Raw genomic sequence first — 19,015 nt, 5'->3', positions numbered from 1 at the left:
TGTTGAACTGTAAAATGAATGTTACCAATAATTTATAAATGAATAAAAATGGCATGGCAATGAATGAATATTTGTCTCCACACTTGGAATGGAATCAATAATACCAAAAAATAATAGGAATAAATAATTGTGATAAATGCTGTATTGCTTTGAGGTCATTTTTTGGGTCGAAGAGTTGGGGTTGGTGTCATAGTGACCACAGGCAGTTGACTATTCGGTAAGGAAATTTTCAAAAAAAGCAAAGTTTGTTTTTTGAAGAAGCAGCAGTTTGGGTATGATGTATTGGGCCTGACGTTTTTGAGTAGCAATCTGATTTCCACTCTGACTTTTTTTGAAATGAAAGAATGGAACTCTCCCCTGTGAGAATTAAGCTCAGCTCTCGGGGCTATAGAAACGTAGTTCCATTCAGACAGTTGTGTGGTGTAGAACTGTCGCAGGAAGGTAAACAGTGTCCCCCTTTTTCACAGTGTGATTGGACGGTACTGTTTGGTGTAGATCTGGGTGGGTGAGAGAAATGTGCTCTGGAAGGGCTTGGACAGGTGGTCTTGTCTGGTCCAATGTAGTTGAGGTAGTGGGTGAATTGTTGACTTGAGCATAGATTTAGTTGAACACTTAGTCAGGATTTGTACTAATTATCTAACTGTTCCTCGGCGACAATTTTACTTAAATTCTTTGGAATCCTCTGAATTCAGTTTTTTTTAAAATGACTTTTGGAGGGTTCCATACATAGAGGAATTACCCAGCAGATTCTTAAGATCCAATGATGGGGAATCTGCTGGGACCCCAGGCACAACTCCCATTTTAGGTAGTTTCTCCCCACTATATTTCTAAATCAAAGTTCAACAGATGACTGCAGTTGCATTTTTCACTGTTGCTACTTGAATGTTTGCACTGGTTAATATAACCACCTATTGTGACCGGCTCATTCCAGTAGCCCTTGTGGGTTTTCAAACCAGTGATGAAGCTGAAAGCTTTGCTTTTTGAGCTCAATCTTTTTAGCTGCCCTGCCCCCAACCTGTTTGCACCAGTTGCACAGGACTTACTTTCCAGTTTTTCCAGGTGAAGCAGCATTTCAGCTGTCCCTCCTTCAATCTGGTCATATTGTATTCACTGTATTTAATATGGCTTACTCTACATCGGAGAAACCAAACACAGGGTGGATGATCGCTTTGTGTGCAAGGACCCTGACCTTCCTGTAGCTGGTCATTTTAACACTGTGTCCTGCTTGCGTGCTCACATGTCTGTCCTCCGCATGCTACAGTGTTCCAGTGAATCACAGCACAAAACTGGAGAAACAACATAGAATCCCAACAGTTGAAAACAGGCCATTTGGCCCAACTGGTCCACACCGACCCTCGGAAGAGCATCCCACCCATATCCATCGCCCTCTTTTGCAGTCACTGGAAATAGTTTATCTGTGCCCCTAACTATACCGTTTCCATTGCTATTGCTCTACTGCACTTTGACCCTCCTTGCTATGCAGCAATCAACTGTGATGCCATTTGCTTTTGGATAAATCCCCAGGACCTGATCGGGTGTACCCGAGAACTCTGTGGGAAGCTAGAGAAGTGATTGCTGGGCCTCTTGCTGAGATACTTGTATCATCGATAATCACAGGTGAGGTACCGGAAGACTGGAAGTTGGCTAACGTGGTGCCACTGTTTAAGAAGGGTGGTAAGGATAAGCCAGGGGAACGATAGACCAGTGAGTCTAACGTCGGTGGTGGGCAAGTTGTTGGAGGGAATCCTGAGGGACAGGATGGACATGTATTTGAAAAGGCAAGGACTGATTAGGGATAGTCAACATGGTTTTGTGCATGGGAAATCGTGTCTCACAAATTTGATTGAGTTTTTTGAGCAAGTAACAAAGATGATTCTGAGGGCAGAGCGGTAGTGTGATCTATATGGACTTCAGTAAGGCGTTTGACAAGCTTCCCCATAGGAGACTGGTTAGCAAGGTTAGATTTCACGGAATACAGGAAGAGCTAGCCATTTGGATACAGAACTGGCTCAAAGGTAGAAGACAGAGTGTGGTGGTGGAGGTTTGTTTTTCAGACTGGAGGCCTGTGACCAGTGGAGTGCCACAAGGATCGGTACTGGGCCCTCTACTTTTTGTCATTTACATAAATGATTTGGATGCCAGCATAAGAGGTACAGTTAGTAAGTTTGCAGATGACACCAAAATTGGAGGCGTGGTTGACAGCGAAGAAGGTTACCTCAGATTACAATAAGATCTTGACCAGATGGGCCAATGGACTGAGAAGTGGCAGATAGAGTTTAATTCAGATAAATGCGAGGTGCTGCATTTTGGGAAAGTAAATCTTAGCTGGACTTATACACTTAATGGTAAGGTCCTAGGGAGTGTTGCTGAATAAAGAGACCTTTGAGTGCAGGTTCATAACTCCTTGAGAGTGGAGTCACAGGTAGATAGGATAGTGAAGAAGGCATTTGGTATGCTTTCCTTTATTGGTCAGAGTATTGAGTACAGGAGTTGGGAGGTCATGTTGCGGCTGTACAGGGCATTGGTTAGGCTACTGTTGGAATATTGTGTGCAATTCTGGTCTCCTTCCTATCAGAAAGATGTGGTGAAACTTAGAAGGGTTCAGAAAAGATTTACAAGGATGTTGCCAGGGCTGGAGGACTTGACCTATAGGGAGAGGCTGAACAGGCTGGGGCTGTTTTCCCTGGAGCGTTGGATGCTGAGGAGTAACCTTACAGAGGTTTACAAAATTATGAGGGGCATGGATAGGGTAAATAGGCAAAGTCTTTTCTCTGGGGCTGGGGAGTCCAGAACTAGAGGGCATAGGTTTAGGGTGAGAGGTGAAAGATATAAAAGAGACCTATGGGGCAACATTTTCACACAGAGGGTGGTACGTGTATGGAATGAGCTGCCAGTGGAAGTGGTGGAGGTTGGTACAATTGCAACATTTAAGAGGCATTTGGATGGGTATATGAATAGGAAGGGTTTGGTGGGATATGGGCCGGGTGCTGGCAGGTGGGACTAGATTGGGTTGGGATATCTGGTCGACATGGACGGGTTGGACCGAAAGATCTGTTTCCATGCTGTACATCTCTAAGACTCTATCACCTGAAAGGCAATCTCCCCTCCAAATGTATCCAGAATAGTATACTTGGTCGAGAGGTAGATAGTTTCATGGGTATCCTGCATTGTCCAGATGAAAGTGAGGACTGCAGATGCTGGCGATCAGAGTCAAGTGTGTGGTGCTGGAAAAGCACAGCAGGTCAGGCAGCATCCCAGGAGCAGGAGAATCGAAGTTTCAGACAAAAGCCCTTCAAGAAGCCTAATGAAGGTCTTTTGCCCAAGGAACTTCGATTCTCCTGCTCCTCGGATGCTGCCTGACCTGCTGTGCTTTTCCAGCACCACATGCTGTCCTGAATTGTCTGTCTGCCCCTCCTAGTGGTCATCCATCTGTCTGCCTGAACCTTAGGAATGACCATGTCTCTCAAATTCCTGTCTGTGACACTTTCTGCCTCCTGCGTGCTTCTAAGCATACCCAACTGCCACTCTGACCGATCCATTTGGCTCATCAGCTGCAATTGGACACAACCTGTGGGTGTTGTTGTCAGGGATGTTCAGACTACCTGTCTGCTATCCCACCTCCCACAGGAGACAAATATTATTCCGCTGATGACCACTCTTACCTCTAGCACCTATTTAATTGAAATTAAGTTTTCTATTAAAATAATTTACGGCTAACTATGTCGCCCATAGTGTTAGATCCTCACTAAGAAAATACTATTCTAAATTCTGGTACTGTTCTACTCTAATATTAGCCTAAATCCTGTTACTTTAAAAGCTTAATGGAAATTGAAGATAAGAAAGAGAGAATCACCTGACCACTACTGACCAACTTTCTGTCCAAATGTCACTTTGAACTGTGGGATCATGAAATGCAGCACCCACTGTACTCATGTCACAGACTAAGGTGAGTGCTGAATAATGTGGTGCTAGAGAAAGTACAGCAAGTCAGGCAGCATCTGAAGAGCAGGAGAATCGACGTTTCAGGCATAAGCCCTTCATCAGCAATGTGGGGGGTGGGGATGAGACAGAAACAGGGGTGAGCTGGGGCAAAGATAAGTGGGATAGGTAGATGCAGATGGGGGGTAATTGTGATAGGTCGGTGGGGAAGGTGAAGCAGATAGGTGGGAAGGAAGATGGACAAGTAGGTCAGGTCAAGAGGACAGTGTCCAGATGGAGTTTGGATCCAGGATGAGGTTGGGGCAGGGGAGATTTGAAAACTGGTGAAGTCAAAGCCATGTGGTCATAGGGTCCTGAGGTGTTCTTCCTTCAATCAGTGGGTGGCTTTGATTTGGGAGTGGAGCAGGTCCAGCTACTATTCAGAAGTAGCCCCTAAATGCCCCACGCTTGAGCTTTTACCTACTCCAGTCACTGTCTCCTCCCTCCAGCCTCTCTGATTCTGATTCTCAGCTGCTGATTGACTCAAAACTAGCAGCTGTACTGACAAAGCCAGCACCTCCCAGAATCCTCCTAGTTGCTTCTCACTGGCATCTTCTTCTGTTGTAAACCATTAGCATATAATACCAGTTTAAACCCTAAACTCCTTTATTTTCTTCCCCTAGCATGCATGCACCATGCACAGCTGGTTCAGTTGTCTTTGTTACCAGGTACTTTTGTTGAGATGATCTTCGGTTTTACTGTTGGTCACACCAGTCAGCTTCGTCTAGATGCTGCCATAGATTGGCAAGAAAGACAAGGCTGATTCACATGCTAAAACCTGACTTATCAATTGTAAGTCATAGCTTACAACACTCTTGCAGGAAAGATAAAGTAGTTTTATTCAGGTTTACTGTGAATTTTGACTACAGAGAACAGTGATTGCTCCTGAGCTGGGGAAGAACTGATTTCTTTTCTAATTCTTTCCTAGCTCCAGTCTCTTCAGTTACCTGTGGACAAATCACAATTGTTGGCAGGTAGCAAGGTCTCGTCCATTAGTAACTGGTCACTAGTCCATAAACCAGTAAACTAGAAAGAGCTATGCCTATGCATTCCCTTGACGTCAAATTGTTTGCAATTCTAATTTCTCACTGTTTGTCCAAACAATTGTTTTCATGGTGTCTGACTTGGCTGTCGGGTTACTTGCTTCCCAAAACTGCAGCCACCTTCTCAAACAATGATTTTTAAAACACTCTCATTTCAGTCCTAGGCTTTAGAAGACACCAAACTAAAAAGACATTGTCCTTACTTTATGCCATTTGGTACTTCTGTTAAACCTAATGAGCAATGGAAAAGTCGCATATGTAAAAGTCGCATATGTATCATGCTTGAATTGCAAAGGTGATGCCAGATCAATAAGTTGCATGTGCTTAATGAGGCTTGTAGTGGAGCCACAGCAATTAGTCCACTATCCAAATTTTACCGATTATCAGAAACTTGTGGGTACCCATCCAGATGCAGTGTGCCATTCCTGAAGAATATGCAATCTGGTTTTAAGTGCCAGATAGTCAATATTGATTACAGTCCAAGGACTAGTCTCCATTTTGAGCATAAGGTTTTTACAGAATACGTTTTAGAATGATTTAAAATTGTTTGAGCTGTTCACATTGTTGCAATTTTATCAAATCTGATTCCCGTCTCCCGACAATGATTTTGTGAATGATGCTCTGATACACTATAGTGCATCCTTCATTGCTGCCTAAACCAATCTCTCATGTGAGCAGCATCATTAATATGTATGGCTGTATTTATTATCTACATCAATGAGGATCCCCACCCCCATCCCCTTGCCCAGTTTTGCAGATTTTACTGTGAAGAATGTTTTCTCTTCAGTCTTATCCTGATAGAGGCCAAGCTTTTAAGTTTTCTTTCTATCAAATTTCTATTTTACATTTTATCCTTTATCTAATGTTTTGTTAACTTTGCAAACCTGATCTAGTAATACTGTTCCTTATTCTTTACCAGCATCTGACCTTTAATTGAACTTAACATCCTAATTCCAACCTCCCCCCCCCCCACTACCCCAAACCTCTCGCATCCTAATTTTAGACTGCTTTCCTCTTCACTGTACTTTTAAATATGTAAAACACCAAATGTTTCTCTAAATGCAAAGACATTTTTTGTCTTTTTGTGGTGTATTTTAAATGGAACTTAGCCTGAAAATTCATCAATCATCTCATTGTTTCCAGATGTAACCATCCTTGATCACTGGTACAGACTCTATCAAGGTTTGCAGTATTGGAAGAGCTAGCTTCCATGTTAGTTACCTGTATCATCAATCCATCTGCAATCCAGTTATCCAGCCATCTTATCTGCCTGTCAGTTAAGTTACTGATGTTGTGGTGTGTGCACCTAGTTCATAAGCAGTTACTGCCCTGACCCTCTATGACTGGTTTTGTAAGTAGCAGGTTGAGGCTTGTAGTTGAACAAACTACCAGAGCAATTAAACTACCTTCTATCCTGATAGTCATATCAAACTAAAAGAACTATTGATCAATCATGGTAATCGTAGATGTGACATGAGGAAACTCTGAAGTAGAGTGCTTTTGGAATCAATGGTATTAAGTTGCCTGTTCTGTTAAGCATACTTGGAATGAATGAATGAAGGAGAAAGGTTAGTCCTGCTAAAGGATGACATGATATTTTATTTATTAGTTGCAGATAATTAATAAATAGAATCAATATTGGTGAAGGTTGTGACCAACAGTTAGAAAATGTTGGTGCAAGTAGATAAGATAACCAGAGATCTGATGGAAGAATGGATTGAACATTCTAAAACACTAAAAAGAGTCCTTTCACAACAAAGAGGAATGAGGAAAGAAAATGCTATTCTGCACCCCTCGACCATCCCCCTTCCAAACGCCCCTCCTATACTGGATACTCTACAATTATTGAAACATTTATGTCCCAGACAAGACCTATTAATTTTGGTAACACAAAGGAAGACAGCCCATCAGTGCCAGTGATCAAGGATGGTATGCATAGTTTATAGACTCACTATTGGATCATTGAGGACAAGATATTGGAGCTTGTAACAAAAGCAATTAAGTAACATGGGAGCCTCCAACCATCACAGGCATGTTCAATCAAATTGGCAAAGATTTTAGGCAAGTTTTTTGGAATGCATTTGTGACAGTTTCCTGGATCATCATTTTCTGCAACTAATAAATTTATTTTACATGTAATGTGCAATGAGACAGGCTTAATTAGTACCGTCATAGTCAAAGGCCCACTGAGAAATTGATACTAGTACAAGTGATGTCCACATTATCGAAAATAAACATACTTCAACACAACATAAAATCTAAAGCTAATTATGTTTATGATGTGAGTGAGCTAACATTGACTGGGTCAGCTTAAAAGATTTTCGAGTAAAGAAAAATACATTCTTTTGAAGGAACAAGTCAACATGTTCAATAAAAGTTCCTTCCATTGAAGGACCAGAACTGAGACAATCTATCCCTAAAAAGCAAGGTTAAGGATAATATTAGATTGGGAGGCTCATAATGTTGCAAAGAATAATAGTAAACTGAGGATTGGGATCACGTTAGAAACCAGCAAATGGCCAAGAAAATGGTATTGAGGTGAAGAAATAAAGTATGTGGGCCAGGAACAAAATTAGCAAATTCAGTGGTTTTGCAAATATATAAAAACAATAACTGAAGAAAGCATTCCTCCCTTTAGATGTGGAGACTGGATAAATTTCTTTTGAGAATGAGGAAAGGGCTCACACATTGGAAAGAATGTTTTTCTGTCTTCTCAGAAAAAAAGGATTCTGTATAGAAATGGAGAATAATGTAGGGGGTAATGAGAGCAAGGAAGTTAAGAGTTAATATCAGCCAGGTGGAAAGTATTGGAGAAACATATTAAAATCCAACAAATCCTTAGGAGCTAACACCTTACAACTTGGGTTCAAAAGGAGATGGCTAGCCATCCAGTTGGGATTTTTGCAAAAATCTCTAAATTCTGGAATTAAAGTTTTATATCTTGGCACAACCTGAGGGATAAGTGACATCCTTGAAGATTTCATCAAGACATGGTTATCAGATTGCATATTCTACTACCTTTTTCTGTATGTTCACAACAATCTATTGTGAAGTTTTGATCTCTGCTAATGGTGACAGTGCATCTGATTTATCCGATACTGAGGAAATCTTGGTCAAACATTTGAACAAGGAGCAAGAGTAGATTAGTGGTTCCTTTTGAGCCTGCTCTGCTATTCACTATCAGCATGGCTGATCTGATTCCGACCTCAACTTTTAAAACTAATCAAGAATCTTTTTAAGCACTGCCTTCTTTAAAACAAAACTGCATCAACTATCTTTTGAAGAAAGGAATTCCAAATACTCAACTCTCTGATAGAAAAATATTTTCTTATTCCTGACTTAAATGGGTGTGTCCCTTATGAAACTATGACCCCGATGACAATCTACCTGATTAGGTGCCTTCAGGATTTTGTTTAATTAAGTCATTTGTGAGTTTTCAAGGCTTCAGAGAGTATAGGTCTAGTTTGTCTCTAGTCTTTCCTCCGAAGGTAATCGATTCATTTCAGCTATTAATCGTAAGCATTATCTGAACAGCTTTCAATGCATTAATGTAATTGTGTAAGTACAGTTACCAGTATTGTGCACAGGTAATCCCGATATGGTCTGATCAATGCCATGTACAATTGAAGTGCAGCTTCTACTCTTATTGCAAGGGGAATTGAATGCAATACGTATCATTCTATTAGCTTTCATAATTATTTGCTATACCTGCATACTAACTTTCTGCGATTTCAAACTCAAGGAAACCCAGATATCTCTGCAGCCTCTCACCAGTTAGATAATATGCTGCTTTTCTTTTTCTGTTTTTTCTGCCAGAATGTCCACTTTCCATATTTTAGGGTCCATTTGCCAGATCTTTTCCCACCCACTTAATCTGTCTTTCTTCCTGTTGTGGTCTCCTTGTGTCCTCTTCACAACTCACATTTTGGCCTATCTTTGTGACATCAGTAAATTTAACTACCATACTTTTGGTCCCTTCCTCCAATTTGTAAAGAGTTGAGAATCCAGCACTGACTCTTGTGGCACATCACTCGAGACAACTTGTCAGTTTGAAAAAGATCCATCTATTCCTACTCTGCTGCTTAATAAGGATTACCATCTTCTATCATGCCAATGTTACCCATTAAACCATGAGCTGCATTTTCCACTATTATTGCTTTGATGTAGCACCTTTATCAAATGCCTTCTCTCTTTTTATTGGTCAAAACAGGAATCTCTCTCTCTCTCTTCAACCATTCTATTAGTTCAAAAGAAAATAATGCTAATTGCATAATGCTCACTTCAATGTGCACATTAACATATGGTTTAACATTCTGCTTTGGCAGTGTGGCAATGTTAAGGCTGAACTCCAGCATCTTACTTGTCCATAATCCTCATTTATATTTCCTGTTGACTTTGTTTGTTATATAATTAGGCTTCCAAAGAATGGGTTGACTTCAAGTCCTAATGTTCAGAGAAAAGAGATGCTTAATCTCTGAAACTCAAAATACCTTCCTCCTATTTTAAATCAGAAAATGGTATGATACACTGTGTATGATATCAATGCAGAATATGATCTAACAGATTCTCCTCACCTCTGTGACTTGCTTAATTAGCTAGGTGGTAATAAGAGTTAGAGATGTATAATACTTGACTTTGTCAGTTTAGTACCACCTCCCCCACACCCCCCACCCATTTTCCATCAATGACTCTAGCAGAAGGACATAGCTATTTTTGGATGCAAATATAAGTGGAGTTATTCTGTGACAAGATTGCATTATAAGCTCAAATTCGGTCCTATCAGAGGAAACATTTGTTGAGGCTTTGACCTGACTGCACCTTAGGAGACAATATAATGTATCACTGTGGGAATAGCATCAGAAAAGTAGGGACTTCCCTGAATTAATTTCATTGTGGTCTATTGCTTCCTTATATGTTGAATGCAAGGAGGAAATCTGTAGCATAGCAGGAAGCATACTTGCCTTCAGGACAAAAGCTCAGATTTCAAGTTTCATGCCAGGGCTAAATGGGTAATGGAACTGTGTCCATAATCTGGCTAAGCAGGTTGAGTACTAAATTGTGAATCATTTAAATGTATATCGGTGGTAGGAGATAAGAGCATGCTAGATTCCTGGTCAGCCATGTGATGGTGAGAAATGTGATCTCACCCAGTGTGCATGTTGCCAGAGCCATTTGGGGAGGTTGCTATTTCCCTGGGCAGGCTAGTGTGCATGGGCTGTAAGCATTGCTGGTTAGGCTGGCACTTACTGCTCATGCCTAATTGCCCAGATGGCAGTTAGAAGTTGACCACATTGCTGTGGATTTGGAGTTGCATGTGGACTAGTTTCAGTAAGCACAAACAGATTAGAGAAGGAGATTGGTGTCAGCAGTCCAGGATTTCTTAATTATTGCTAAAACAATTGTTGAATTTTAAATCTTGTCAGCATTTTAGGTACTTTTATTCCTATCTTCAACCCTGGTTAACTATGAAAATTGTCATGTTTTAAAATTTAAGTCAACACTTGAGAATTATCTCTTGTTTGGAATCATTCTCATTGACTGTCAGTGTATTTGCAGATCAAACAAATCTTTCTGCAAGTTTGGATCATAATGTTGATCCTCTTTGGGTTTGCTGACTTCCAATTGTTTTTTCCAGCCAGAATCTTGCAGGTGGCCTGTCCTGAATGTGACAGTTGGAGGAAAGTAGGGAGAAATTCACTCTATGCGGTAGCAATATTACAGGCTAAGACTTTTTGTGACACTTGCTGGTTTATTTTAGCTGCTGAATTGTTTTTTGAATGTTGCAAAGCCACTCTGATAGCAATTGAGGAAAGTTAAACGAAAGGCTAGTGTGTCATGTGGGTAAGGGGCCATGGTGCCAAGTAGTGACTAAATTCAAGCCACCCGACATCTGGAGGAAGAAAGCCTCATCTTCCACCTTGGGACCCTCCCAAGGAATATAGAAATTATAGCTATTTTAACTGTGATTGAATATTTGGAACACAGCTCTTGGGTTCTGTTTTCATAATCCCAGAAACACCTGGTCACGAATCAACATAGTCAGATCTTAACCTATATGTGAGTATGACTGTGAACTGCCTGTTCCATCACTGAAGTCTATATTAAGATTGATCTTTGGCAAGTGTTTGGTATGTTGTTTTTTGTCATCTTTTGCACCAGTTGCATGCTGTTCTGCATGGTGCTGCCGCTTATTTCCCTTATGTGAGTTAGAGTTGCCTGAGATGTGATACGTTTCTTCACAGTAGCTCACCATTTTGTGTTGTAACTTGTTTTGAATGTAGTTCTTTCCAGTCTTGGACGCTATGACTGGGATTCAAGTTGAGTTGCCTCACTTGTTGGCCAGTGTTGAGTGGCAGTAATTCTGTGCCTGCTTGCACAGCATGTGCATCTTTCATCTTTATCTTTCTGGTGCAGGCAGTCTGTGATGACAATGATTTGGCAATGTGTTTTTTCTCAGTTAACAAAACAGAACCTGAGCTGGCGCTTGCAGTCTGGAGTCTAATATTTCACAAAGGCACAGAAGAGCCATGGAGTCTTACAGCACGGAGACAGACCCTTTGGTCCAATTTGTCCATGCTGACGAGATATCCTAAACTGATCTCGTCCCATTTGTCAGCATCTGGCCCAGATCCCTCTTAAACCATTCCTATTCATATACCCAATCAGATTCCTTTTAAATGTTGGAATTGTATCAGCATCCTCCACTTCCTCTGGCAGTTCATTCCCTGCATGCACCACTCCCTACATTAAAAAGTTGTCTTTCCGGTCCCTTTTTAAATCTTTCTCCTCTCATCTTAAACTATGCCCTCTCGTTTTGAACTCACCTACCCTGGGGAAAAGACTTTTTGCCCTGTACATGCTCCTCATGATGCTATAAACTTCCACAAGGTCACTCCTCAACCTATTCAACCTTTCCTTTTAGCTCAATCCCTGCAATCCTGGCGCCATTCTTGCAAATCTTCACTGAACCCTTTCAAGTTTCAAAACATCCTTCCTGTAGCAGGGAGATCGGAATTGACACAGCATTCTCAAAGTGGCCTAACCAATGTCCAGGAGAGCCATAACCTGACCTCCCAACTCTGATACTCGATGAACTGACCACTGCCAAACCCTGCCTTCACCCTCTGTACCTGTGACTCCACTTTTGAGGAACTATGCACCTGCACCCCAACTCTCTTTCATCAGCAACACGCCTCAGGGCCCTGTTATCAACCGAAACAAAGAAATGGCAGAAGAATTGAATTGGTACTTCAGATCTGTGTTCACTGGGGAAGACACAACCAATCTCCCTGAGGTAACAGTGGCTGAAGGACCTGAACTTAAGGGAAGTTATATTTGCCAGGAATTGGTGTTGGAAAGACTATTAGGTCTGAAGGTTGATAAGTCCCCGGGGCCTGATGGTCTACATCCCAGGGTACTGAAGGAGGTGGCTCGAGAAATCGTGGATGCATTGGTGATTATTTTCCAGAGTTTGATAGATTCGGGATCAGTTCCTGTGGATTGGAGGATGGCTAATGTTGTACCACTTTTTAAGAAAGGTGGGAGAGAGAAAGAAAAAATTATAGACCAGTTAGTCTGACCTCAGTGGTGGGAAAGATGCTGGAGTCTATTATAAAGGATGAAATTACGACACATCTGGATAGTAGTAACTGGATAGGTCAGAGTCAGCATGGATTTATGAAGGGGAAATCATGCTTGACTAATCTTCTGGAATTTTTTGAGGATGTAACTCTGAAGATGGACGAGGGAGATCCAGTAGATGCAGTGTACCTGGACTTTCAGAAAGCTTTTGATAAAGTCCCACATAGGAGGTTAGTGAGCAAAATTAGGGCGCATGGTATTGGGGGCAAAGTACTAACTTACATTGAAAGCTGGTTGGCTGACAGGAAACAAAGTGTATTGATAAACGGCTCCATTTCGGAATGGCAGGCAGTGACCAGTGGGGTACCGCAGGGATCAGTACCAGGACCGCAGCTTTTTACAATATATATTAATGATATAGAAGATGGTATTAGTAATAACATTAGCAAGTTTGCTGATGATACTAAGCTGGGTGACAGGGTGAAATGTGATGAGTATGTTAGGAGATTACAAGGTGACCTGGACAAGTTAAGTGAGTGGTCAGATGCATGGCAGGTGCAGTTTAATGTGGATAAATGTATGGTTATCCACTTTGGTGGCAAGAACAGGAAGGCAGATTACTACCTCAATGGAATCAATTTAGGTAAAGGGGCAGTACAAAGAGATCTGGGTGTTATTGTACACCAGTCAATGAAGGTAAACATGCAGGTACAGCAGGTAGTGAAGAAGGCTAATAGCATGCTGGCCTTCATAACAAGAGGGATTGGGTATAGAAGCAAAGAGGTTATTCTGCAGCTGCACAGGGCCCTGGTCAGACCACACCTGGAGTATTGTGTGCAATTCAGGTCTCCAAATTTGAGGAAAGACATTCTGGCTATTTTGGGAGTGCAGCATAGGTTCATGAGGTCAATTCCTGGAATGGCGGGACTACCTTACACTGAAAGACTGGAACGACTGGGCTTGTATACCCTTGAGTTTAGAAGACTGAGAGGGGATCTGATTGAGACATATAAGATTATTAAAGGATTGGACACTCTGGAGGCAGGAAACATGTTACCGCTGATGGGTGAGTGCCGAACCAGAGGGCACAGCTTAAAAATACGGGGTAGACCATTTAGGACAGAGATGAGGAGAAACGTCTTCACCCAGAGAGTTGTAACTGTGTGGAATGCTCTGCCCCAGAGGGCAGTGGAGGCCCAGTCTCTGGATTCATTTAAGAAAGAGTTGAACAGAGCTCTCAAGGATTGTGGAATCAAGGGTTATGGAGATAAGGCAGGAACAGGATACTGATTCAGGATGATCAGCTATGATCATATTGAATGGTGGTGCAGGCTCAAAGGGCAGAATGGCCTACTCCTGCACCTATTGTCTATTGAAAGTCTGTAACAAAGCCTGAATAATGTGTATAGTTTTTGAACACGTGATCCGCAATTTGACAACGCCCTGGGTTATTCCTTTCAGCCAAGGATGATCGGGTGATCATATGCTATGTTTGACGGACCATTATTCACACCCTGGGAATGGTGTTCTCATGTGTTGTACACCATTGTTGGGAACTTCCAAAAAGGCTAAAGATGGCACCAGTGGTGCTGGCTTGGCTAAACATGATATGTACAACATCAGTGTGGTAAGCAGTCAGAAGCAGATTGCATTCACTGCCCACTGTGAACAAATCTGTAGTTATCCAGGTCTGTGTTGCTGGTGATGTATCATGCTGTTGGAGAGGTTTTTCCTGTTAGCTCATCTGGTAGTACTGACATGCTTCACAATAGCTCACCAGCTGATCACCTGTCCTTGCTATTGCAGAGCCAGAACCTTAACTCAGAAACAAGTTGTTTTGTCATTTTTATTGTCATGACTATACACCAGGATTGTGTTTGGAACTAAGAATTCAGAATTAATAATTTGTATAGGTTCAGATGTTTTAATTTAATTTTTTCAATTTAAAAATAACCAGCTTAGCTTTTTCTCGTGCACTTTGTTGAATAAAACACGAAAGGTATGAGCTAAATCAGATATGTAGACTTTGTAAAGGATACAGAAGGTGAAAATAAGAGCTGCTGATTACTGTTGCAGGCTTGGCTTGTTGTGAAGGTTCTCTCTCTGAAATGAAGAGGTGAAAACTTGATCAGGTCTTGGATCTGTAGTTTCTTTAGTCAAACAGTCAGTTTTCCTTTTATAGGTAGAATTAGTGAGGAGAATAGCTGCAGAGAGTCAAGGCTGTCATCTTTTTTTACCAAAATATGACTTGGTTTCATTGGCACAGCACTGGAAAACTCCCTGCATACCTTGTTTTTAATCAGCAAATCAAGGAAGGAGTTCTGGTCACCTTCCTTGGATCCTGGGAGGTGCAGAGAGAACCACATTTGTTTACTGTTCATAGTTCGTTCAAGCAGGAGGCTGGAAGAACACGGCAAGCCAGGCAGCATCAGCAAGTGGAGAAGTCAATGTTTCGGGTGTAATCCTTCTTTAGCCCTGGGGGTGGGTGTAGCCAGTTACACCCGAAACATTGACTTCTCCACCTCCTAATGCTGCCTGGCTTGCTGTGTTCTTCCAGCCTCCTGCTTGTGTGCCTTAGATTCCAGCATCTGCAGCTTTTTTTTTGTCTCTACCTAAGTTCATGGTTAGTTCAGGCCTTCAGATCAGGAGACCCGCTCAAATATAAGGAATCCAAGTATGACCTTCACAGAGCTATTAAGACAGCCAAGGACCAATACTGATCCAAACTAGAGACCCAGACAGTACCTGGTGACTATGGCAAGGACTGAATAACATCACAGGTTCTAAAAAGAATCACTGCAAGATAGCAGACGATGACATATCCCTCCCAGATCATCTCAACACCTTCTATGCTCGCTTTGAGCAGAATTTTAATGTAGAGTTAACACCTATTCCGACAAGTCCTGATGAGCCAATCCCAACAGTCACTGCATCAGAGGTCAGATCAGTTTTCCTTCGTGTGAATCCCCGGAAAACGATGGGAGCAGATGGAGTATTAGGCTGTGCACTCAGAGCATGCGCAGCTCAACTAGCAGAGGGCTTCTCGGATATCTTCAACCTCTCCCTGCCTGTTTCAAGAGGGCCAACATCATCTCTGTACCTAAAAAGGCTTATACAGCATGTCTCAATGACTGCTGCCCAGTGGCCCTAACTTTGGTGGTCATGAAGTGCTTTAAAAGGCTGGTCATGGCATTAGTCAACTCCAGCCTCCCCACTACTCTTGACCCACACCAATCTGCCTATCTGACCAACAGATCAACGTCAGATGCCATATCACTTGCCCTTCACTCCTCCCAAGAACATCTTGATACCAAGAGCAGCTATATAAGAATCCTACTCATTGACTAAAGTTCAGCCTTCAATATATTATCCCCTTGAGAATGATTACTAAATTTAGTAATCTCAGACTAAGCCCCACTCTCTGCAACTGGATCCTCAGTTTCCTGACCCACAGGCACAATCAGTGAAGATTGGGGACAATATTTCATCCTCACTAATACTCAACACTGGAGCCCCTCAGGGCTGCATACTCAGCCCCCTACTGTACTCACTGTATGTATATTCATGACTGTGTCGCCAAATACCAGACTAATGCCATTTACAAGTTTGCTGATGACACCACCATAGTCGGTCGAATCTCAGATAGTGATGCAACAGACTACAGACGGGAGGTGGAAGGCCTGGGAAAATGATACACTGAGAACAACCCAGCTCTCAATGCCAGAAAAACCAAGGAACTCATTATTGACTTTCGGCAGGATGTTATTCATGCCCCCCTACACATTAATAGCACAGAGGTGGAATGAGTGGAGACTGTCAAGCTCCTGGGAGTGGTCATTAACAACAAGCTTTCTTGGACTCTTCATGTGGATGCACTGGTTACAAAGGCCCAACAATGTCTCTTTTTCCTCAGGCAGCTGAGGAAATTTAGTATGACGGCGAGTACTCTAGCCAACCTTTACAGGTGTGCCATCGAGAGCATTCTGTCTGGATGTTCTGATATAGCAACTGTATCATTCAAGATCTGAAATGGTTACAGAGAGTGATGAACTCGGCCTGGACAATCTCTAGAATCCATCTACCAGGCCCGTTGTCATGGAAAGGCCGCCAGCATTCTCAGAGATCCATCCCACCCTGGCAATGTTTTTGTACAACCTCTCCCATCCAGGAGAATGTACAGAAGCCTGACCACATGCACAAACTGGTTTTGAAACAGTTTCTATCCGACTGTTGTTAGAATGCTGAATGGACTCACAAACTCATTAACTCTGTGATCTGCCTGTATTGCTAGCAAGACAAAGCTTTTCACTGTGCCTTGGTACACATGACAATAAATTCAATTCAATTCAATTCAATTCAGCTGAATGTGATGGTTGGAGGTTTGTTCACAGAATCTTTTTTGAGCTCTGCATAAAACAATTGTGCATAGCTGAAGTTGCTAACCTAGGTCTGGAGCATAGACCTAGCTCTTCCCTTTTGGCCATGATAATCAATGAACTCTCTGTTATTAACTTTAAATGGCACTCTTTCTTTGAAATGTTCGGTAAGATAAGAAGAGCAGGGTACATGCCCAGGGAAGCCTTGTCAATGAATTATTTTCTAAGTGTGAACATGAATTGAATTCCAGATGGTCTCTTGTGATCCTTCTTGATCATTATTCTGGTTCTGATCTTTTCCAATTTGGAAAATAAGTCATGTTGCTTCTGGGATCTTTTTTTAAAGATTTCCATGTGTCTATTTTAAAGACCGTATCAATTTCCTTTTATACGCTGTTGCTAAAAATGCAGCTACTATATATATTGTTTAAGAAAGCCACTCAGCAGCCTGTACTAGATGCCTGGTGGATAACTATGAATTGGACCCAAAGAAATTTTGGATACTCTTAACTTCCACATCTGTGCTACAGTCATACAATCCCTACAGTGTAGAAGCAGGCAATTAGCCCATTAAATCCACACCAACCCTCTAAAGAGCATCCCAACCAGATTGTCACCCTGTAACTGTGCATTTTCCATGGCTATCGCACCTAGCCTGCACATCCCTGGACACTATGGGTGATCTAGCATGACCAATCCCCCTAATCTGCACGTCCTTGAACTGTGGGAGGAAACCAGAGCATCTGGAGGAACTCACAGACACTGGGAGAATCTGCAAACTCCACACAAACAGTCGCCCAATGGTGGTATCGAACCTGAGTCCCTGGTGCTGTGAGGCATCTGAGCTACCATGCTGCCCAATTCTAAATCCTTGTATTTAAAACTCACTATCTTCCTCTCAGTTGCCTCCTAACCTTTTCTCCTTCATTCGTTTTAATCTTTATACAGAATCCTTTTTAGTTCTCTTCTCTTCCCCCACCCCTTCAGATTTCTCTGTTTTATAAACCTTTTTGTACAAATATTCAGAGCAGGAGTCTCAAGAGTGTACTGCACCATTCAATAACATGGCTGCTCCGATATCTGGTTTGATTCTCTGTGATTGTTAGCTAGGTCAGCTGACGTGACCAAGTTTAGTTGCACATTGGCAAGCCCACTGCTAGTCCTCATGCATTAATTATGTAGGTTATGAGTACATATTGATTTCTGTCCCTGCATTCCAGGAAGAGAGAACCTGGACATTTGTATTACTGCGCCATTGTTTGATGGAAGTGTCATGCATGTGGGTTGGAGCAGACTTCCATTCCTTGAGTATGTGATGTTAAGAGTATATTTAAAAAATACAATATGGACTCATGCACCTGTGTCAAACTCTATTCTGAATTGATGCCTACCAGGTTTTTTTGGGGCAAATGAGCTGGTGTAAAAATAGAATGTTTTGCATTATGATGTCCTATTGTACTTGAAATGTTAACTGTTTATCTCCACTGATGCTGCCAGACCCCAGTTTCTCCAGCACTTTGCAGATGCTGAAAATCAGAAATACAAACAATCTTTTACTTTTTAAGAATTTAGCGTGCCGTGAAAGCTCAATTTCATTCAGGTGTGAGATAGCTGTTTGTCTGTTGTGTTTTAGCCTGCATTCACCATCTTTTTGTTTTGGTCAGGCTTTGTTTTGTTGTGTGAATGGGCTTGATGCGCCTCTTGCAATTTCCTGGAGTTACCCAGTCTCCTTTTGCACTTGTGTGGTCTGAGTGCTGCTTGATTTGGCCTCGCCTCATGTTTCTACTGTTGAACCATCTGTAAAGATGGCTCAGAGCCCTTGAATTGTACAGGCTTTGTCAGCATATGCCAGACATCTTTGCAGTTTGCAGGGGAGTTTCCAGGGGTGGTGGTTAGATTGTCTCTCACTGGAAATGCACATTGCTGAGCATTTGTGTGGCATGAATGTTACTTGCTGCTTTTCAGCCCAAAAATGGATATTGTCCAGGTCTTGCTGCATTTGGACATGGACTTTTCAGTATACTAAATACAAAAATT

At 41.9% G+C, this 19,015-nt stretch overlaps 1 protein-coding gene across 5 annotated transcripts in view; it reads left to right on the top strand.

The window, feature by feature from the left end:
• Positions 1-19,015, top strand: part of LOC140486208 (interleukin-1 receptor accessory protein-like 1) — a 1,398,735-nt gene that overhangs the window by 41,410 nt on the left and 1,338,310 nt on the right. The gene's annotated exons all lie outside the window — the stretch shown is intronic.

The sequence above is a fragment of the Chiloscyllium punctatum genome, chromosome 15 (assembly GCF_047496795.1).
Source record: "Chiloscyllium punctatum isolate Juve2018m chromosome 15, sChiPun1.3, whole genome shotgun sequence".
Taxonomy (NCBI): domain Eukaryota; kingdom Metazoa; phylum Chordata; class Chondrichthyes; order Orectolobiformes; family Hemiscylliidae; genus Chiloscyllium; species Chiloscyllium punctatum.
The sequence above is the reverse complement of the archived record's forward strand: the minus strand, read 5'-3'. Positions and strand labels throughout refer to the sequence as shown.